This window comes from Solanum stenotomum, chromosome 10 (assembly GCF_019186545.1).
Source record: "Solanum stenotomum isolate F172 chromosome 10, ASM1918654v1, whole genome shotgun sequence".
NCBI lineage: Eukaryota > Viridiplantae > Streptophyta > Magnoliopsida > Solanales > Solanaceae > Solanum > Solanum stenotomum.
This window is the reverse complement of record NC_064291.1, coordinates 11,001,903-11,026,464: the sequence shown is the minus strand read 5'-3', so window position 1 is coordinate 11,026,464 and position 24,562 is coordinate 11,001,903. Positions and strand designations below refer to the sequence as shown.

At 38.3% G+C, this 24,562-nt stretch overlaps 1 protein-coding gene and 1 pseudogene across 1 annotated transcript in view; one reads left to right on the top strand and one right to left on the bottom strand.

Annotated features, from left to right (window-relative positions):
* The window catches only part of LOC125878340 (9-cis-epoxycarotenoid dioxygenase NCED2, chloroplastic), a 785,333-nt gene that overhangs the window by 285,400 nt on the left and 475,371 nt on the right, over window positions 1–24,562 (bottom strand). The window lies entirely within an intron of this gene.
* LOC125841540 (uncharacterized) overlaps window positions 20,889–24,562 on the top strand; it is a 24,890-nt pseudogene continuing 21,216 nt past the window's right edge.

The window sequence follows — 24,562 nt, the reverse complement described above, 5'->3', positions numbered from 1 at the left end:
TATACTCCGTTTGTATTAAATGATACAAAATAAACTCTGATTCTATATGAAAATACAAAATATCTACGTGTATAAAAGAATATAAAATATCTCTATGTATATAAGAATACAAAATATCTCTTTGGGAGTTTACCTAATCGACAATCATTACTATGAGCTATGTGTTGATACAATGTCTAGCCCACGCTGCTAGAACTATGCTATACTTTACCAAGGTATAGGACCTACTACTAACTGGATCCACTAGTGTATGCTAAAAGCATAAAGGAATTATTTAAAAAAGTATGACCCATTCTACCCACGTTGCCCACATGGTTTATGAGGACTTTGAGTTATCTCAACTCGTCCCGATATCGGTGCTCAACACTACTCCCAAAATGTAACTAGCTCCCTATGTTTAAAAATATAACTCTTTCTGTAGTTTGAGATTATTACTCAAAAAAAATTCTTTTAAAAGAGATGGTACTCAACGTTGTTCAAAAACTTTTTTGGAAATTGGTGTTTCCTCTCATCTAAAATGTTAAAACATTTACTCTTGGGAATCCTTAATTCCGATATGTCATTGAAAGAAATGAACTCAACTCTACACTTTCTCAAACTCAAGTGCTCAAGTCTTAAAACAATTTTAAAAACTATGGAGAATACTTATTAAAATGACTCGGAAGAACTCTCAAGAATTGACACATAGCTCTAACTTGAATTTGAATTATGGACTCAAGGGTTATGACCTCATAATATGGTTGATCTCTCGATGTTTAGACATACCTTTGAGTGTAGAAATCAATAGGAAAACATAGGTACGATTTGAGGAATATCATATGAAAAGAAGGACTAAAGAGTACAGGACCTGGTGCCCCTAGCGTACTGAGTTGCGCTGGGTGACAGACCCTGAAATATAGAAGGGGAGTTGGGCTTCACAGAGTTGTGCAGCGCCCCACCTATGTTCTGGCACACTGCTGGCGCGTCGCGCCAGCCCCGCCCTGATTTTTCTGATGAATTTTCTTACTAGTTTTCTAACTTTAATTCACCTAGAATCAAATGGTTTCTTCCTCAATCACTTAGTTTCGAATTCCCAACCAAAGTACACAAGAATATTCTGAAAAACAAATCTAAAACTCCAACGATTATTTAAAGAATTCATCAAACACACCCTAATTCAAGAATGGAAACAATACTTCAAGTAACTAATCAAGAACTCAAACTCTTCAACTTCAAGAACGAACCTTCACTAAGATGATTGGCGTGTCGTTGAAGAAAACCAACACTATAAGAACTCATATACCTTTTAGGATCGAATCGTTGGAGAAATTCTGCAACAAAACTTCAAGAACTCAACGAATGCCTTGACTTTTCTTCTTTTTCTCCTCTTCTTGAATTCCTCTAAAAACCCTAGTGTAAATTAGAAATTACAAAAGTGAACCAAATCAGTTTAGACCCCTAGATATTACTAAAATTTGTTTTATTCTGATTGGGTAAGGAAAAGACTAGAATATCCTCTCAAATCTGGGTAACTTTCCTTAACTATACAGGCAAATTTCTATATGATCATATCTCCCTCACCCAAAAACAAAAATTATCAAACTTGGTGGTGTTGGAAAATGGATTAGAAGAAAAATCATTTGATATCTTATGGGCCACCTAAATCATCTTGTACTGAAAGTTATAGTCATTTAAAGTTGACCAACACTTATAATTTAGCATAACTTGCAAAGACTTTTAATTTGACTCTTTCCAACTTTGTTCTTTTTATGGTGAGCCCTTTTACAAGAAGGGATGTTACAATATCTCCTCCATGGGAAAATTCATCCTCAAATGAGATTACTCTAAGTATAACTAAGGTGTAACCTATAACACCCAATTCAAACAACCATGCAATTCATCACAACATAGAATATCAATTAAAAGAATGTTTTACTGGAAACAGTACATTCATCTGAAATTCCTTCAGAAACAGTGAGATGTGGGCCTATCTTCTTCATATTTTCATCACCCCCCAAGTAACATCCTCAACAAACTTATTCCTCCATAAGACCTTGACTGATTCTACCTCCTTGGTTCTCAACTTGCGAACCTGACGATCTAAAATTTGAATGGGAATCTCCTCATAAGATAGTGTATCCTTAATAGGCTATGCTTACTCTTGTGGTAGCTCTAGCTCATAGTCTACACTACAAATAATATTGGATATCATGTAAGAACCAATATACTTGGGACTAAGCTTCCCTTTCTTACCAATTCTCATAACACCCTTCATGGGTGAAACCTTCAAGTATACCCAATCATCTACTTCAAACTATAAGTCTCATCTCCTAACATGTGTAGAGGAATTCTGACGACTCTGCGTTGTTTTCAACCTCTCTTGAATGATTTTAACTTTCTCCATAGCTTGATGAACCAAGTCTGGTCCTATCAACCCAGCTTTAGCAACCTCAAACCATCCAATAGGAGATACACATCTTCTTTCATAAAGAGCAATCTGGATGTTAGAGTGATAAGTATTTTTGTAAACAAACTCTATGAGAGGTAAGTGATCATTCCAATTACCTTTGATATCAATCACACAAGCCCTCAACAACCCTTCTAAAGTCTGAATTTTGTGCTCTGCCTAACCATCGGTCTGGGGATGAAAAGCAGCACTAAGGTTCACCTTCGAACCCAACTCTTTGTGGAAAGACTTCCAAAATTGTGTAGTAAATTATGCACCTCTATCTGAAATGATGGACATCGAAACTCCATGAAGTTTGACTACATATTGAATGTATATCATGGTATAATCCTCTACTTCATAAGTAGTCTTTACTAGAAAAAAGTGAGCTAATTCAATAATTCGATCTACAATCACCCAAATCTAATCATGTCTTCTGCGAGACCGCGACAAACCAATAATAAATTTCATATTGATCATCTCCCACTTCCATCCCAGAATCTCTATATTCTGAGCCATACCATCGGGCCTTTGGTGCTCTACCTTTACTTGTTGATAATCGGGGAATTTAGTAACGAACTTTGCAATACATGTCTTCATGCTACTAAACCAATAGACTTCTCTCAACTCGTGATACATCTTTGTATAACCTAGATGGATAGGATATCTGGAGCTATGGGCTTCCTCCTTGATCCTATCTTGGAGTTCATCCACCCTTGCTACACATAACCTACCTTGATACCCCAATACACCATCTCCCCCTTGTTCGAAAAATGCCACTTTCTGCTTATGAACATTTTCTTTCAAATCAAGCAAAATACAGTCTTGGTCCTGTTTCTCTTTCACTTTAGACAATAATGATGATTCAGCCCCATTTATCACCACTACTCCACCTTTATTGGAATCCAACAAACAGACTTCCAATCATGCAAGTTTGTGCACATCTTTCGCTAACTCTTTAGACTTACCTGGGTGATAGAGGATACTCATGTCATAATCCTTGTATAACTCCAACCACCTCCTCTGTCTGAGATTAAGATCTTTCTAATTAAATACATACTAAAGACTCTTGTAATCAGTGAACACATCTACATAAACACCATAAAGATAGTGACGTCATATCTTCAAAGCGAACACTACAACAACCAACTCTGGATCATGGGTTGGGTAATTTTTCTCGAGAATCTTAAGTTGTCTCGAGGAATAAGCTATAACTTTGCCATTCTGCATCAATACACAACCCAGTCCAACTCTGGACGCATCACAATATACCACAAAGACTTGTGTACCCTCCGGTAAGGTCAACATTAGGGTTGTAGTCGACCTGGTTTTCAATTCCTGAAAGCTCTTCTCACAAGCTTCTGACGAATGAAACTTTAATGCCTTATGATTCAACTATATCAAAGGGGATGAAATAAATGAGAACCCCTCGATGAATCTTCTATAATATAAATCCAAATCTAAGAAACTCCTAATATCATTTGGATATATGGGTCTAGGCCAGGTCTGCACTTTTTCTATCTTCTGAGTGTTAACTCAAATTCCATCACTAGAAACAAAGTGAGCTAAGAATGCCATAGATTCAAGCAGAAACTTACAGTTGGAGAAGTTAGCATACAACTCTCTATCCTTGAGAGTTTGGAGAACTACTCTGAGATGACTAGCATGATCCACCTTCTTTGTCTAATGGATTATAATATAAACGATGAAAACAATAACAAACATATCTAGATAAGGCTTAAATACATTGTTCATAAGGTCAATGAATGTTGCAGGAGCATTAGTCAAACCGAATGACATGACTAGAAACTAATAATGACCATAGCGAGTCCTGAAAGCTGACATAGGAATGTAACTTTCTCTTACTCTCAATGGATGATTGCCCGATCTGAGGTCTATCTTATAGAAACAAGTAGTACCCTAAGGTTGATCGAAAATATCATCAACTCTAGGAAGAGTATACTTATTATTTATGGTAACCTTGTTCAACTGACGATAATCTATACATATTCTAAGGGAACCATCTTTCCTTCTCACAAATAAGACCAGAGCACCCCAACGACAGACACTTGGTAGAATAAAGCCTTTCTCAAGAAGGTCATTCAATTGTTCTTTTAACTCTTTCAACTCAGGTGGAGCCATCCTATAAGGAAAAATAGAGATAGGACGGGTATCGGGAAGAATATCTATATTGATGTCTATTTCACTCTCAGGAAGATCATCTGGAAAGACTTCTGGAAACTCACTCACAACTGGAACTGACTGAATAAGAGGTGTCTCAAAACTAGAGTCATTAACTCGAACTAAGTGATAGACACAACCCTTTGAAACTAACTCATACTGGAACTGACTAAATAAGAGGTGTCTCAACACTACAGTCATTAACTTAGACTAAGTGACAGACACAAACCTAGGAAACTAACTTTCTCACCTTAAGGTACTGAATAAAACGACCCTTAGGTAGTGTTGAACTACTCCTCAACTCTATTACTAGCTTATTAGGAAACTGGAACTTGACTACTCGAGTTCTATAATCAACTGGGGCATAACATGAATGAAGCTAGTCCATACCTAGAATGATATCAAAATCTAACATGTTCAGCTCGACTAAGTAGTACATAGTGCTCTTGTGATTGATGGAAATGGTAGAATCATGATAAACTCTCTCAACTAGAATATACTTACCAACAAGTGTAGAAACACTAAACTGCACAAGAAGTTTCTTAGGAAGAATATTAAAATTCATCGCAATACAGGGAGTCACAAAATATACTCTCGCCTGGATCTAGAAAACCATATAAATCAAAAGTAAAGAGTTTGATCAAACCAGTGACAACATCTGGTGAATTCTCTTGATCTTTGCGACTGTTGATAGCATACAGATGACTTGCTCATGTGCCTGCCCATGAAGTAGCTCATCTAGGTGCAACTCTGTCTGGTGGAGACACTGAAGAAGATTGGCTTTATTGCCCCCATTACCATAACCTTGTCTGTTCTTAGGGTAGTCTTTCATGAAGTGACCATTCTGACCACACTTGAAGAAACCAATGGAGCCATCACGACACACTCTTGAGTGGGTTCTACCACATTGACCATATGCATAAGTACCATTACCTCTTTGTTTCACGCTACCTTGCAACTGTGCTGGTCTAGCTCTAAAAATTTGTGAATTTTGATTATTGAATTCACATCTGTTCGTTGGTGCAGGTGCACTAGTAGATGATGGAGCAGGACCAATTTGCTTTTGTTGGAAAGAAGACTGGTTCACATTACTCTTATACTGCCCGAACTCATTCCATGATGTCTTAACCTTCTTGTTTCTAAACTCATCTCTATATCTCAACTTATCTTCCTCAACTTGTTGAACATAGATCATCAACCTTGGAATGCCCATATCTCTTATCAACATAGTTGCCTTGCCCTCCTTACTTAACACACGAGACAACCTAGCAACAAACAGACTTATCCTTCACCTCATGTCAGAAACCATCTCCAGAGCATGACGGGAAAGATGGGTGAACTTAAGGCTGTACTTATGCACACTCATAGATTTCTGCTTAAGAGTGAGGAGTTCCCTTACCTTGGCCTCTCTTAGTTCACAGAGAAAGAAACGCCTGAAAAAGGCCTCCTCAAACATAGCCCAGCTCACAATTGGTGCACCTTAAGCTCTATTCTTCTTCTACTTGTCAAACAAGATTTTAGCGACACCCTTCAACTGGTATGTATCTTGTTCCACTCGTTCAACATAGGCAATATGCATAATCTTAAAAACTTTATACAACTCTTCTACAACATTCTCTGGATCTTGAGTGACACTTGAACCTGTCAAGTGTGGAGGATTCGTCCTTAAGAACTCACGGATTCTGGACGTATCATCCTGATCTTGTCGAACCCCTCTATGTTGCCCAACTTGGTTTGTCACAGGTTGACTCAACATTCGGATAGCTTCCTGGAACTCAGCATTAGTGACCTCCCCTTAGGGTTGCACTTCGGGTGCATTGGTTATACCCCTTGATCCTGTGGTTCAACATTTCTCATAGCAGGACGACCTCGAATAGCTCTTCGCGAAGGCATGATCTGAAAGATATGCACTAGCACGAATTTGAAGGAAACTTTATAGATATGAACTCTATCGCATGAAAAGAGTATGAAATAAATGAGATAGTTCCTAAATGTTGAAGCCTCCAAATTATAGATATGGCGCGCTTCACAACGATAACTAGGATTCTACCTACGCAACTTCATAGACATACTAGGACTCTTGAACTCTTTGTTTTGATACCAAGTTGGTCACGCCCCGAGCCTATACCCTGGATGCGACTGGCACTCTAGAACCATTATTGGCCCAAAGCGAACCCTTGGCCTAGATTAACTCTCAGCGGAAGACTTACTCAACATAAGATAACTTAAATACTAACGCTTTATCTCAAATAACTAACTTAGAAAATATAAAGAAACATTCACTACCCATAATGGTAACTCAAGTCTCAGACATCAATAATTGAAATGAACTAGAAGCATGAACTACTGTGCATCTATCTATGAAGCCTCTAATACTTTGAGGGATGTCGGGAAAAGACCCCCGATCATCCTAACAAGACCAACATAATTGAAAAGTAAAGAAGGGATCCTATGAAAGCAAGGAGGCTCACCAATAAACTTTGGAACTCAACTGGATCAACAAAGCGCTAGATGTTGATCCCGGTTACCTGTATCTGTATCATTAAAGATGTAGGCCAAGTGGCATCTTTATATGGAATGTACGAGCATATGAGGGAAATTTTAAACAAGACATAAGCTTAAACTGGAATAAAAGAAACACATACTTCATCTCAACTCGACTCAAGGATACTCAACTCATTTCAATATAAAGCAGTAGTAAATAATACAGTATAAATAAAAGCTTATCAAACATGTAGATAACAACTCAATGTATTTAAAAATAAACTATACTCAATTTGTATGAAAGGATATAAAATAAACTCTACTTGTATATGAAAGTACAAAATATCTCTATGTATATAAGAATACAAAATATTTCTACGTATTTAAGAATACAAAATATCTCTATGGGAGGTTCCCTAACCGACAACCATCACTATCAGCTATGTGATGATACAATGTTTTGCCCACGCTGCCAAAATTGTCCAATACTTTGCCAATGAGTAGGACCTACTACTAAGTGGATCCACTAGTCTATGCTTAAAGCATTAAGGAATCATCTAAAAAGTATGACCCTTTCTACCCACGTTGGCTACATGGTTTCTGAAGGCATTCATTTATCTAAACTCGTCCCTATATTGGTGCTCAATACTACTCTAAAAATTTAACTAGCTCACATTTCTAAAAATATATCTCTTTCTGTGGTTTGAGATTATTACTTAAAATCTTTCTCTTAAAAGAGATGGTACTCAAAGTTGTTCAAAAATGCTTCTGCAAATCGGTGTTTCCTCTCATCTTAAACGCTAAAACACTTACTCTTAGGAATACTTAGTTCCCATATATCATTTACAGAAATGAACTGACCTCTACTCTTTCTCAAACTCAAGTGCTCAAGACTTAAAATAAGTTTATAAACAATGTAGAATACTTATTAAAATGACTTGGAAAAACTCTTAAGATTTGACTCATGGCTCTACCTAGAATTTGAATTATGGATTCAAGGGTTATGACCTCTTCATATGGATGATATCTTGATGTTTAGACATACCTTTTAGTGTAGTAATCAATAGGAAAACCTAGGTACGATTTGAAGGACCTCATTTGAAAAGAGGAACTAAAGAGTGGAGGGCATGACGATCATGTCACACTTAGTGGCGCAAGGTGCCAGACCTTGAACTATAAAAGGGGAGTTGGTGTTCATTGAGTGGCGTGGCGCCCTAGGAGAAAAATAACAGAACCTATGTTCTAGTGCACTACTGGCGCAGCACGCTAGCCATTGCCCAAATTTTCCCAATGAATTTTCTTACTCGTTTTCTAACCCCCAATTCACCTAGAATCGAATGGTTTCTTCTCCAATCACCTATATTCGAATTCCCAACAATAATACACAAGAATCTACTAAAAAACAACTCTTCAACTCCAACAATTATCTCAAGAAATCATCAAACCCACCCAATTCAAGAACGGAAATAATACTTCAAGAAACTAATCAAGAACTCAAACTCTTCAACTTCAAGAACGAAACTTAGATAAAAATAACATGATTGGAGTGTTTGTAAATGAACCCAATACTATGAGATCTAATATAACTCATAGTATCGAATCCTTGGCGAAATTCTGCAACAAAACTTCAAGAATTCGACGAACGCCTTCACTTTTCTTCTCTTCTTGAACTGCTCTCAAAACCCTAACGTAAAATAGGATTTCCAAAACTGAACCAAATCAGTTTAGGCCCCTAGATATCACCAAAATTCATTTTAATCTGATTGGGTAAGGAAAAGATAAGAATACTCCTCTTAAATTTGGGTAACTTTCCTTAACTGTACATGCATATTTTTAAATGATATTATCTCCCACATCCGAACATAAAAATCAAGAAACTCAGTGGTGTTGGAAAGAGGATTCCAAGACCTTTCATTTGATATCTTTTGGACACCTAACTCATCTTATACTAAAAGTTATGGTCGTTTGAAGTTGACCCAAACGCATAATTTAGCATAACTTGCCAAAATTTTCAATTTGACTCTTTCAAACTTTGTTTTTTCTACATTTTTCTCTATTCTAAGACGGGATGTTACAGTATCACCCCCATGGGAACATTCGTCCTAGAATGAGATTAATCTAGGTTTCTAAGGTGTAACCTCTAACACCCAATTCAAACACCCAACATGCAATTCATCACAACATAGCATATCAATTAAAAAAGTGTTTCTAAGGAAACATTACCTTGGTCATAGATTTCTTTTTCAGAAACAAAGAGATGTGGGTATCTCTTCTATATAACTTCCTCAGCCTCCCAAGTATCTTCCTCAACAAACGGATTCCTCCATAATACCTTGACTGATGCTACCTCCTTGGTTCTCAACTTCCGAACCTGACGATCTAAAATCTGAACGGGAATCTCCTCAAAAGATAGGCTATCCTTAATACCAATACTTTCAGTTGGTATAATGAGTGAAGGATCTCACATACACTTCTTCAACATTGAAATATGGAATGCCAGATGGACTGCTGCTAACTCTTCCGGTAGCTCCAACTCATAGGCTACATTACCAATCCTCTTAAATATCCTTTAAGGACCACTATACCGGGGACAAAGCTTCCCCTTCTTACCATTTCTCAAAACATCCTTCATGGGTGAAACCTTAAAGTATACCCAATCATCTACTTCAAACTCTAAGTCTCTTCTCTAAACATCATTATAGGATTTTCGACGACTCTGTGTTGTTTTCAACCCTTCTTGAATAATTTTAACTTTCTCCATAGCTTGATGAACCAAGTGTGGCCCTATCAACCCAGCTTCACGAACCTCAAACCATCGAATCAAATATCTATATCTTCTCCATAAACAGCTTCATAAAGTGCCATCTGGATGTTAAAGAGATAATTATTGTTGTAAGTAAACTCTATGAGAGGTAACTGATAATCCCAATTAACTTTTAAATCAATCACACAAGCCCTCAACATATCTTCTAAAGTCTGAATTCTGCTCTCTGCTTGACCATCAGTCTGGGGATGAAAAACAGTACTAAAGTTCACCTTCCAACCCAAACCTTTCAAGAAAGAATTCCAAAATTGGGTAGTAAATTGGGTACCTCTATCTGAAATGATTAACACCGGAACGCCATAAAGAATGACTACCTCTTGAATGTATAACTTGGCATAATCCTCTGCTGAATAAGTAGTCTTTACAGAAAAAAAGTGAGCTGATTCAGTCATTTGATCTACATTCACCCAAATTGAGTAAGTAGTCTCTACAATACATTTCTTAAAGAGACTCCACAATTAGACTTCTGTCAAGTCGCGATAAATCTTTGTGGAACCCGGATGGATAGGATATGTGGAGCTATGGGCTTTTTCCATGATCCTCCCTTGGAGTTCATCCACCATTCATACACACAACCTACCTTAATACCTCAATACACCATCTCCCCTTTGTTCGAAAGCCATAACTTTCTGCTTATGAACATTTGCCTTTAAATCAAGCAAAATAGGGTCTTGGTCAAGTTTCTCTTTCACTTCAAACACTAATTATGATTCAACCCCATTCATCACCACTACTCCACCTTCATTGGAATCCGACAAACGGACTCCCAATCTTGCAAGTCAGTGCATATCTTTTGCTAAATATTTCTCGTCCTCCTCAACATAGGCAGTACTACATATAGACAACCTTGTCAAAGCATCAATAACTACATTAACCTTACCTGGGTAATAGAAGATACTTAGTCATAATCCTTAAATAACTCAGGCCACCTCCTTTGTCTGAGATTAAGATCTTTCTGACTGAATACATACTGAAGACTCTTGTGATCGGTAAACACATCTAAATAAACACCATAAAGATAGTGACGCCATATATTCAAAGCGAACACTACAATAGCAAACTCTAGATCATGGGTTGGGGAATTTTTCTAGTGAATCTTAAGTTGTCTGTAGGCATAAGCTATAACTTTGCCATTCTGCCTCAATACACAATCCAATCCAACTCTAGATGCAACACAATATACCACAAAGCCTTATGTACCCTCCGATAAGGTCTACACTGGGCAGTACTAAATCTAGTTATCAATACCTAAAAGCTCTTCTCATAAGCTTCTGACCATTAAACTTTATTGTCTTCTATGTTAACTTTGTCAAAGGTGATGAAATAGATGACAACCCCTGGATGAACCTTCTATAATATCCATCAAACTCCACGAAAATCCTAATTTCAGTTGGGGATGTCGGTCTAGGCCAGTTCTGCACTACTTCTATATTCTGAGTGTCAACTTGAATTCCATCACCAGAAACAATGTGACCTAAGAATGCCACAGACTCAAGACAAAACTCACACTTAGAGAATTTAGCATACAACTCTTTATCCTTGAGAGTTTGGAGAACTTATCTAAGATGACTAGCATGATCTTCTTCATTCCTCGAATAGATTAGAAGATCATCGATAAAAATGATAACAAACATATATAGATAAGGCTTGAATACTCTGTCCATAAGGTTAATGAATGCTGCAAGAGAATTAGTCAAACCGAATAAAATGACCAGAAAGTCATAATGACAATAGCGAGTCCTGAAAGTTTTCTTAGGAATGTCACTTTCTCTTACTCTTAACTGATGATATCCTGATCTGAGGTCTATCTTAGAAAAACAAGTTGCACCCCTAAGTTGATCGAAAAGATCATCAATTCTCAAAAGAGGATACTTATTCTTTATGGTAACCTTTTTCAACTGATGGTAATCTATACATATTCAAAGGGAACCATCTTTCTTCCTCACAAATAAGATCGGGGCACCCCAATGTGAGATACTTGGTCAAATAAAGCCTTTCTCAAGAAGGTCTTTCAAGTGCCCTTTTAACTCCGTCAACTCCACTGAAGCCATCCTATAAGGCTGAATAGAGATTGGATAGGTATCGGGGAAAATATCTATACCGAAGTCTATTTCTCTCATAGGAGGGTCTCCGGGAAGATCATCTGAAAAGACTTTTGGAAACTTACTCACGACTGGAACTGACTGAATATGAGGTGTCTTAAAACTAAAAGCATTAACTCGGACTAAGCGATAGACACAACCCTTGGAAACTAACTTTCTCGCTTGAAGGTACGAAATAAAATGACCCTTAGGAACTGCTGAACTACTCCTCCACTCTATTACTGGCTCATTAGAAACTAGAACTTTACTACTCAAGTTCTATAATCAACTGAGGCATAAAAGGAATGAAGCAAGTCCATACCTAGAATGACATCAAAATCTAACATGTCCAACTCGACAAAGTCAGTGTGCTCATATGATTGACAGAAATGGTACAATCACGATAAACTCTCTTAACTAGAATCGACTCACAAACTGGTGTAAAAACACTAAAGGGCTCAATAAGTTTCTCAAGAAGAATATCTAAATTCGTCGCAACATAAGGAGTCACAAAAGATAGACTCGCACATGGATCTAGGGTAGAATATACATCAAAAGCAAAGAATTTGATCATACTAGTGATAACATGTTGCAAATTCTCTTGATCCTGGCGGCAGTTGATAGCATACATATGGTTTTCTTCTCCGCTTGCCCCTGAAGTAGCTTCTCTAGGTGCAGTTTTGTTTGGTGGAGGCCACTGAAAAAGATTGGACTATAGTGCCCCTATTACCATTGCCTTGTCTGTTCGTAGGGCACTCTTTCATGAAGTGATCATTCTGGTCATACTTGAAGCAACCATTGGAACCATCACGACACACTACTGAGTGGGTCCTACCAAATTTAGCACTTTCATATGTACCATTAACTCTTTTTGCCACACTACCTTGTGACTATATGGGTCTAGCTCTGAAATTATGCGAATTTAGATTCTTGAACTCACCTCTGTTCCTTGGTGCAGGTGATCTAGCAGATGATGGACCAGGTCCCTTTTCCTTTTGCTCGAAGCAAGACTGGTTTGCATTACTCTTCTGATGCCTGGAGTCATTCCCTGATGTATTAGCCTTTTTGTATCTAAACTCTTCTCTATCTCTTAGCTTATCTTCATCGACCTGTTGCACATGGATAATCAGCCTTGCTATGTCCATATCTCCTATCAACATAGTTGCATTGTTAACCTTACATGACAGATGAGATAACCTAGCAACAAACAAACTCATCCTGCTCTTCATGTCAGAAACCATCTCCGGAGCATGAAGGGACAGTTGGATTAACTTAAGGCTGTAATTATGCACACTCATAGATTCCTGATTAAGAGTGAGGAATTCCCTTACATTGGCCTCTCTTAGTTCATTGAGAAAGAAATTCCTCATGAAGGCCTCCTCCAATGCATCCCAGCTCACAATTGGTGCACCTTCAGCTCTATTCATATTTCATTGGTCAAATCGGGTTCTAGCGACACCCTTCAACTGGTACGCAGCTAGTTCGACTTGTTCAGCATCGGCAACATGCATAATCTCAAAAACTTTCTGAAACTCTGCTACAAAGTTCTCTGAATCTTCAGTGACACTTGAACCGGTGAAGTTTGCAGGATTCATCCTTAAGAACTCGCGGATTCTGGACGTATTAGCCTCATCCTGTCAAACCCCTCTTTGTTACCCAACTTTTTTGTCACAGCTTGACTCAACATCTGGATAGCTTCCCAGAACTCAGCATTAAGGACCTTCATTTGGAGTTGCACTTAGGGTACATTGGGTACCGCTTGATCCTGTGGTTCAACATTTCTCCTAGCTGGACGACCTCGAATAATTCTTCGTGAATGAATGATCTGAATGATACACGCAAGAATGAATTAGAAGGAAACTTTATAGAGATGATCTCTATCACATGAAAAGAGTATGAAAGAAGTGAGATAGTTCCTAAATGTTGTAACCTCCTAATTAAAGATATGGCGTGCTTCATACTGATAACTAGGACTCTAACTACATGGTTTCATAAACACCCTAGGACTCTTAAACTCTTTGCTCTAATACCAAGTTTGTCACTCCCTGAGCACCCTGAACGCGATTGGCACTCGAGAACAATTGTTGGCCCTAAGCGAACCCTTGGCCTAGGTTAACTATCAGCAGAAGAGTTAATCAACATAAAATAACTTTAAAAGTAAAGCTTTAACTCAAATAACTAACTAAGAATATTTAAAGAAACCTTCACTAGATAAAGTGGAAACTCAAGTCTCAGACATCAACAACTGAAATGAACAAGACTCATGAACAACTGTCTATCTATCTATGAAGCCTCTAATGCTATGAGGGATGTCAGGACAAGACCGTTGATCATCCTTACAAGACTGACATAAATGAAAATTAAAAAAGAGATCCTCTGGAAGCAATGAGGCTTACCAATAAATTCTAAAACTCAACTGGATCAATGAAGTGTTGGATGCTAATCATGGTTACCTGTATCGTCAGTACATGGGATGTACGAGCATGTTAGAGGAAATCTAAACAAGATAAGGTTTAACTGGAACTAAAAGAAATACTTACCTCATCTCAACTCGACTCAGGGATACTCAACTCATTTCAATATAAATTAGTAGTAAAGAATGTAGTATAAACAAAAGCTTTTCAAGCATGTAGATAACAACTCAATGTAATTAAAAATACACTATACTCAATTTGTATTCAAGACTACAAAATAAACTCTATTTGTATTCAAGACTACAAAATAAACTCAATTTGTATTCAAGACTGCAAAATAAACAATACGAAAATACAAATATCTCTGTGTATATGAGAATATAAAATATTTCTGTGTATATAAGAATAAAAAATATTTATGTGGGAGTTTCTCTAACTCACAACCATCACTATGAGCTATGTTATGATACAACGTCTAGCCCATGTTGCTAGAACTGTCTTATACTTTTACAGGGTATAGGACCTACTACTAAGTTGATCCACTAGTCTATGCTAAAAGCATTAAGGAATCACAAAAAAAGCATTACCCTTTCTACCCACGTTGGCTACATTGTTCATGACTCCATTTGAGTGATAGTACACAGAGTTACAAAGTCCAGTCACTTCTTGGCTGTCAAGACTACAGATTCAACGGGGGTATAAACTAAACTCTACATCAATGAGATAGTCAGGTTACATGGGGTTCCCTTGTCTATCATTTCAGATAGAGGTTCTCAGTTTACCTCTCATTTATGGAAATTTTCTTACAAAGGTCTTGGTACCCTAGTAAATATCAGCACAACATTTCATCCACAGACGGATGGTCAGGTAAAGTGTACCATTCAAACCTTAGAGGACATGTTGAGAGCTGGTGTGATCGATTTCAAAGACAGTTGGAATGATCACCTACCTCTCACAGAGTGCGCCTATAATAATAGCTATTATTTCAGTATTTAGATGGCCCCTTTTTGAGGTATTATACAGGCGTACATGCAGATCCCCAATTGGTTGGTTTAAAGTAGCTAAAACAACATTGATTGGGCTTGATTCAGTTCATGAGGCTATGGAAAAGGTTTAGCTCATCAGAGATAGACTAAAGATAGCCCAGAGTCATCAGAAGTCGCATGCAGATGTGCAGAGAAGTGACCTAGAGTTCCAAATCGATAATTGGATTTTTTCTGAAGGTGTCACCTATGAAGGGGACTATGATATTTGGCAAGAAAGGGAAGTTCAGTCCTAGATATGTAGGTCCTTACAAAATCCTAAAAAGGGTTGGTAAGTTATCTTACGATTTAGAGTTGTCAGCAGAACTAGCAGCGGTTCACCCAGTCTTTCACATTTCCCTGTTGAAGAAGTACGTGGGTGATCCGACATCAATAGTACCATTAGATAGTGTTATTTTGAAGGATAGCCTCACTTATGAAAAAGTGCCAGTTGAAACTCTTTACTGCCAGGTTCGTAGGTTGAGAAATAAGGAAGTCACTTCAGTAAAGGTTTTGTTTGAGGAATCAGTCCATAGAGGGAGCTACTTGGGAAGTAGAAGCAGCCATGAAGGGAAAGTATCCTCATCTCTTTCCTTCTGATTCCATTTTAGCTTCCGATAATAGTTCCTCACCTGTCTCTCAGTTTACTCTTGCATAAATTCAATCTCAGTATCTTGTTCCTCCAGTTGTTCTTGCATTTCAGCATATTTGCATGTTCTTGGAACTCAATTAAGTTAGATCAGTTTCTAGTACTTAGTGATAAGGATTGCAACTCCTTCCCTCCATACTCGGCTAGTTTAGACTTCATTCGAGGACGAATGTTCCCAAGGGGGATATATTGTAACACCTCAAAACTTAACTCACACAGAACAACATAAAATTGGTGAACCATGGAGGGTTTCTTAGACTATCAAAGGAACCATTGTCCATCGACCTGCTCGTGGTTCACACCCTCCTAGAAGTGGTGGACCACGGAGCCCTTCAAGGGTCGGGGTTCACCACATGAGTTGTAGGAAGGCTGGTGGAAGCAAGGCAGAACAACCTAAGGGTCAGGCATCAGACCAAAAAGCCCTCCACGGGTCATGGTCTTGATGACGGCCATGGTGAGGCTCGTAAAACTGAACCAGTATACCCAACCCCATGTAAAGAACATCGGTAGCCTTCATGGTCTGTGGTCCTTCACAAAATATGTGAAGTGGATCGTATAGGGGATTCCCTAGAACCAGTAGACCTGACCAGCAACCACGACCCACTTGACAGGCTGTGGTCCCTTTGACGGTCCGTTGGTGGCTCCATGGTACGCCTTCGTCACCTTTTAAGTCAGGGTCATTTTGGTCTTTTCCCCTATGCATTGGACACTTAAACTACGTCGTTTAACCACTAACCTACATCGTTTTACTCAACTTAAGCCTAGTATTCTAGTCATAACCTACCTAAATTTTATTCAAAAAAAATCATCGAAATTAGAGCCAAAAAGAAGAGAAAAGTCGGCCAGCCTCTGAAGAACAATCTTAAGGTTTTCTTCAAGTTTCAACCCCGAAATCAAAGTATTTCTTCGTAAATTTTGTCACTAGGTATGTGGAATTTCACTAGTGGGTTCCTTTCATCCACTAGGTCTCTAGAATCCAGTCATATTCTTGTTTCTCTATATCTTGTTTAGCCCAAGGGTTTTCTAAACCTTAGGAATTGTTGTGATTTAGTTGTTTTATTATTCTTAATCGAATTATCATGTCTTCATGGAAACATTGCTTAGTTCATAACATGAAACTCAGAACCCTAGTTGTGTAGATTCTCTTAGTTCATGAATTACACTTGCTAGGCCAGTTAAATAGATAAACATTTTCAGTATCTAAATGTTGCACTCTGTGATTTGCATGTCCAAATATTGAGCTATCCAGTATTTCAATTCTTTTGTGTCATAAATCTTTCCAATTGGGAGAAGACTTAGCACCGAGTTGGACTAGGGTTCAGCGTACCCTCATAGTCCCAAAACTTTGTGCCCTCGTAGGATTATAAGTCCCCTCTATTGGGCATCAAATTTATTGATCATGACAGTCATGACTTTATACCCCTGGCAAGGTAATTGTGTCCTGTCGATGGGGCATATACATCAGACTCCACATTTAGCTCACGTGATTTATGTTAGTTAATAGTAGCTCCCACAATTAGACTCTAGTGCTTTTAACCAGGTTTTCATGTTTTACTTCAATATTCAGTCTCAACATGTATGTTCATGAGTAGTACTTAGTAATTGAATTTAGCTCAGCTTTTCAATTATGTTTCCGTATATACGTTCTTGTTCAGATTATGTCATTGCTCAGTTATGCCTTGTTCAACTTTTATATTTTGTTTAGCTTATATATTTAGTTCAGCTATTATCTATATCTTTCATGCTCACTACATTCAAAGTACAGATGCATACTCTGAGCTACATCCTTTCATGATGTAGGCTAAGGTACTCAGCATCCGGATCACGCATAGATCGATTCTCGATCCGTATTCAGCATCTTCAATGGTGTGTAACATCTAGTAATTTAAAATAGCTATTAAGAAGCTTAGAATTGGAAATAGTCATTTTTTTTGGAAAGAATTAAAAATCTGGAAAATTAGCGAAGTATGGAAAAAATGAGTTTTTGGTCAACTTCAGATAGTCATAACTCCTATCTCATGATGAGTTAGGTGTATTTACAGTTTTTCTTTTTGCAAATTTTGTGGAGTGATCTTTCCAATGCCGCCAATTTTGCTCGATTCCTAGTTCGTATGAGAGAGTATGCCCTTTGGAAGTTAGGTTGTTGGCAGGGCAGTTTACTCCGAATTTGTAAGAGTATTTCGGTCTTTTCCCTACACATTTCTTTTGGTTATATTAATGGTTTAGGCTGATTTAAATCAGTTTTCTCTTTTAAAAGTGAGAGTTAGGGTTCTTGAGAGAAAAGGAAAGAAGAGAAAGAATTAAAGAAGAAGCAAAGTTCGTTAAGATCATCGTGGTTTTCGTCGGAGGTGATCCCTATTAAGGTTTGTGAGATCATAGTGTTGGGTTGGTTCATTCCCCCACCCGCCAAACTCGTTTTAATTCCGAGAAAAGATTGGTTGTGTTTCTTGAAGTTGTTGATTGTGGTTGTTGAAGTTGTTGGTTGTGTTGTTGAAGTTCCTTGTTGTCTTGGTAAATGTTTCCGGTTGTGATTTCGAGTTGAATCTAGTTTATGTTGAGGGGTTTTATGATTCTAAGTGTTTGGGTCTGAAACCTTTGATGTTAAGGTGGTTTAGAGCTGGAAAAATGAAAGAGAAAAGTTGGATTTTCGGGGGAAAATGCAGGGGCGTCGCGCCAGACAGCGCGCCCCAACAGGGGTTCTGAGGTTTCCCCTTGGGGTGGCACGCCTTGCAGAGCGCCCAGCAGGCCCCTCTGAAGTCTGAAGGTTGGCGCCCCGCGCCTCTCAAAGCGCCAAGGACGCCAATCTTTCCCATTCATTCCCCACTTTTTCATACATGTTCCTTGGTATTGTACCTATGTTTTATAGTTGTTTTCAACACTCTAAGGTACATCTAGACATCCCGAACTCATCCATAAACATGTGATCATACACTTTGAATCCATAATCCAATTCGAGGAAAGATAGGATCCAAGTCAAGTGAAGTTAGAAGTCAAGCTTTGAAGTTAAGAAGTAGGTCAAAGCAAGTCTTTAATGTTTTTAAAAAATTTTAAAGAGTATAGAGTTTCAAATTGAGTAAAGAGTATAGAGTTTAAAGTTTAGTAAAGAGTATAGAGTTTCAAGTTGAGTAAAGAGTATACAGTTTCAAGTTAAGCCAAGAATAAAGAGTCAAGTTCATTTCTCAAAAGTTATTAGGGAACTAAGTATTTCCAAAGAAGTTTATAAATGCTTCCACATTTAAGATGAGAGGAAACTAAGATTTCCAAAAGAGTTTTGAGCAGTTTTCAGTACCATCTCTTTTAAGGAAAAGGTGAGTTTTGCGAAAGAGTTTCTAAAACATGATTAGTATGACAATAGAGTATGTCATCAATGCTTAAACAGTATGGTATTAAGATATAGCATCAATGTTTATGCAGTATGACTTCCCAAGTCATCAATGATAATATTAAAATATGGTTTTGATATGTTCTTTCTAGAAAGAGTTTTCAAGAGCAAGTACCTCTTTTAAAAAGGTAGTTTGAGCAATTATTTCAAACTAAAGAAAGATGTGTTTAAAACACTTATGAGCTAAAGTATTTTTGGGAGTAGTCTTGAGCACCGAATTGGGCAAGCGTTCAAAGAACTCACAGCCCCCAAAGAACCTTGTTGCCAAACATGGGATTTGACGGGCCATACTTTTTGGATGATCACGTAACGTTAAGCTAGTGGATCACTAAGTTAAAGTTAAAGTAAGATCCAATATCACGGCAAGGTATAGGATGGTCCTTGGGCAACGTGAGCTACAATGTTGTATCATCACTAGGACTCATAGTGGTTGGTTATCGGTTAAAGAAACTCACACAGTAGCAATTGCATAGTTCCTAGAGGGGTTCTGCTTAGTATGGATGAGGGTATGGGACTTCATTCATGCATTCCACAAGTATACTTTGAGAGGAAGCATGGTATTTTCATGATATTATAAATATGATTTTGACGTCAGGTTTTAAATAGTTTTAAAAGCATTGTATATATTGCATGTGTCTTATTGCTTTATATTGAGTTCAATTATTCATGAGTTGAACAGAGCCAAGGTAAGTTCTCTTTTGTATTCCTTTGAAGCTTAAGTTGTTGTTTGTTGTCCAGCTCGCATACTTGTACATTCCATATACTGATGCCAGTTGGCCTCCATCTCATTATGAAGCAGACGCAGGTACCCAGGATTATCATCCAGCACGCCGTTGATCCAGCTGAGAAATCCAGAGTCAGTAGTGAGCTTCCTTGCATTCCGGAGGACTCAGTTATTTTGTTCTCTTAGTTTTGCTTTATTAGGATGTTGCGGGGTCTGTCCCAACATCCATCTCAGGGTTATAGAGGCTTCACAGACAGTCAGTCAGTTAATCAGTTAGTATTGAGTCTCTCATCTATGTATATATATAAACATTCTATTTTGAGACTCGAGTTACCTTTTTGGCCAGATTTTATCAGTTGGCTTGTTTTATGCCCTTTCATTGTATTGAGTTATTCTGTTGAGTTAGGTTTCCGCTGAGTTAAGAAAGCCAGGCCAAGGGTTCAGCAATGGCCTTTAAGTCCCGGCCACATCCAGGGTGTAGGCTCAGGGCGTGACAAACTTGGTATCAGAACACAGAGTTCAAGAGTCCTAGGGAGTCTATGAAGTCTTGTTTGTATTGTCCTAGTTATCGGTGTAAAGCGCGCCACGTCAATAATTAGGAGCCTGCAACATTTAGGAAGACTTCATACTCATCTCGTGCGTCAGAGTTTATCTCTAAAAAGTTTCTTTCTAATTCGTGCTTGCGCGTGTTTTCAGAGGATCATGCCTCCACGAAGAGCAGTCAAAGTTCGTCCAGTTGTGACGAGAGTTAAGAAACAAGAGTTACCAAATGCCCTGGAAGTGCAAACCTAAGAAGAGATCAAATATGCTTATTTTCGTGAAGCTATCCAGATGTTAAGTCAAGTTGTGACCTTTCATGTTGCACAAAGAGCTAATCGACATGAAGTGGTTAATACTTCAAGGATCCGTGAACTCTTATTGATGAACCCACTAAGCTTCATAGGTTCAAGTATTAGTGAGAATCCGGAGAACTTCATTGAGAAGCTTAAAAGGGTATTTGATATGATGCATGTTGCTGAGTCAGAGAGGGTGGAACTAGCTGCATACCAAAAGAAGGGTGTCCCTAGAATCGGGTTCGACCAATGGAAAAAGAATAGGGTTGAGGATGCGCTAGTAGTGAGTTGGATTGTGTTAAAGAGTGCCCTCATGGCGCGTTTCTTTCCTCGTGACTTGAGAGAAGCAAAGATAAACGAGTTTCTCACCCTTAATCAAGAGTCTATGAGTGTTCATGAGTACAGTCTGAAGTTCACACAACTTTCCCGCTATGCTCCGGAGATGGTTGAGAACATGACGGGTAGAATGAGTTTATATGTTGCTGGGTAATCTCGTCAGTCAAGAAAGGAAGGCAAGGCAACTATGCTTATAGGGGATATTGACCTAGAAAGATTTATGATCTATTTATAACAAGTTGAGGAGGGTAAGCTGAAAGGTAGAGAAGCGATAAAGGATAAGAGGGCTAAGATAGTAGGGGACGAGTTCAGGCAGCAAAAGAATGATGCTAATCAGTCATCCCTCCCACAGAAACAAAAGTGACCTACTTCACCATCTGCTAGTGCACTTTCACCTTAGAACAAATATGGGTACAATAGAAATTCCTATAGTTTCAGGGCTAGACTTGCCTATCCTCAAGGAAGTATGGTACCAAGGGGTAGTAAGCCTCCTGCCTGCACCAAGTGTGGTAGGAACCACTCAGGGATTTGTCGTGAGGGCTCCATTGGTTGTTTCTATGTGGTCGGAGTGGACATTTCATGCGAGAGTGTCCAAAGAATAGGCAAGGTAGTGGAAATCTAAGCAATAGGGCCTAAGCTTCATCAGTTGCTCCCCCAGACAGGATGGTACCTAGAGGATCTACTTCTAGTACTGGCGGAAGAGCAAACTTCCTCTACGCAATCACCAGTCACCAAGAGCAAGAGGATTGACCAGATGTTGTCACTGGTATGATTCGAATATTTGACTTTGCTGTTTATGCTTTACTAGACCCCAGAACGAGTCTATCTTTTGTAATTCCTTATATTGCTTTAAACTTTGATGTTATACCAGAGCAACCTAGTGAGAGAGTCATAGAGTTGAGTAGTAGTTTTGCAATGCCTAAGGGTCGTTTCATTTCGTACCTCAAGGCGAGAAAGTTAGTTTTGAAGGGTTGTATCTATCACTTAGTCCGAGTTAATGACTCTAGTGTTGAGATACCTCATTTTCAGTTAGTGCCTATAGTAAGAGAGTTTCCAGAAGTTTTTCCTGATGACCTACCCAAAATTCCTCCTGAGAGAGAAATAGATTTCGGCATAGACCTCATTCCAGATTCTTGTCCTATCTCTTTTTCGCCATATAGAATGGAACNACCTCATTTTTAGTTAGTGCCTATAGTAAGAGAGTTTCCAGAAGTTTTTCTTGATGACCTACCCAAAATTCCTCCTGAGAGAGAAATAGATTTCGGCATAGACCTCATTCCAGATTCTTGTCATATCTCTTTTTCGCCATATAGAATGGAACCAACAGATTGGAAAGAGTTGAAAGAGCAGTTAAAGGGATCTATTAGAAAAGGGTTTTATTTGACCAAGTTGATTCGAAAAAACAGCGATGTTTCAACAGTCCGAAGCTTCTCAGGAAATTTTTCAGGAATGGAAAGAGAAGTTGACTATCGCCCAGTTACGATACTTGGTTATTGAGTACATACTGGGTATCTGAATCGAAAATGGATTTGAGATCAATAGTCGAGTTTAGGCGAATCGCCGTGTAATGTGATGAGCTAGAGTTGGTTGTTGTAATTTTTCCTTTGAAGATATAGCATCATTGTTGAATGATGTTCATGTGGGTGTGTTCACTTAGAATGAGCTTAATCTTAGATAGAGAGAGAGTGGTTAAGGTACTCAAGGATGATGGCATGATTTTTCTTTATCACCTTGGTAAGGTTAATGTTGTTACTGATTCTTTAAGCAAGTTGTCTATGGGTTGCACCGCCCATATTAAAGAAGGAAAGAGAGAGTTAGTAATAGATGTGCACAGACTGGCACACCTGGGAGTTAGACTTATAGTTTTCACAGAAGGAGGAATAGAAGTGACGAGCAGGGCTGAGTCATCATTAGTGTCAGAAGTAAAAGGTGGGAAAGACCCAGACCCTATCTTGATGGAATTACGGGCAAAATGTTCATAAGAAATAATTGCTTCTGAACAAGGGGGAGATGGTGTTTTGAGGTATCAAGGTGGATTGTGGGCATTGTTGTTTGTTGGGTGTTTGAGTTAGATTTACACCCTTAGCCTAGTAAGCGTCATCTCATTCAAGGACGAATATTCCCAAGGGGGAGATATTGTAACATCCAGCAATTTGAAATAGCTATGAAGAAGCTTAGAATAGGAAATAGTCATTTTTTTGGAAAGAATTAAAAATCTGGAAATTTAGCTAAGTATGAAAAAAATGAGTTTTTGGTCAACTTCAGACAGTCATAACTCTAAGCTCAGGAAGATTTAGGTGTATTTCCAGTTACGTTTGCAAACCTCGTGGAGTGATCTTTCCAACGCCGCCCAGTTTGCTCGATTCCGAGTTCGTATAAGTGAGTTATATCGTTTGGAAGTTGGGCTATTGGCAGGGCAGTTTAGTCCGAATTTGTAAGGGTATTTTTGTCCTTTCCCGAGCCATTTCTTTTGGTTATATTAAGGGTTTAGGCTGATTTAAATCAGTTTTTCCTTTTAAAAGTGAGAGTTAGGGTTCTTGAGATAAAAGGAAAAAAGAGAAGAAAGTGAAGAAGAAGCAAAGTTTGTTAAGATCGTCGTGGTTTTCGTCAGGGGTGATCCCTATTAAGGTATGTGAGATCATAGTGTTGGGTTGTGAAATGACCCAAAAAGTTCTTAAAAATGTGCTTCGGAAGTTCCAGGAAACTTGTTTAGATATATAAAAAACATTCGTTTCGTTTTTCGAAAATCCGACTTCATATTCTTATTTAGGGGGTCAAATTGGGTGGAAAATGGGTCTAACCCAAATTTTAGAGCAATCGTATCAAAATCCGAAATTTCCAAGTGAAGCCTTTTTTGAGGGTCTACTTTGGAGGGTCATATCTCCTAGCACACAAATAATTGGGTGGCCCATAACATATCCATGGAAAGCCCTTTGAGTCAGATACCTAACGCACTTCGTTTCACCTCATTCGGAGTTCGGAAGAAGAAGTTCTGCCCATTTTTGTAAACTCTGCCCGGCAGGAAAAGCAATTTCCAGTGAGCGTCTTTACTGTTCACCCGCCTCATTATTTTTTCTAAGTGTTGGACCATTTTTTTCCAAAGGGCATATGTTATTTCCTATATACCATTAGTTCAATTCCCATCTCTAAAACATTTCCCAAAACACCTCTCCCATACTTAGACACATTTTCTCTCAAGATTCTCTC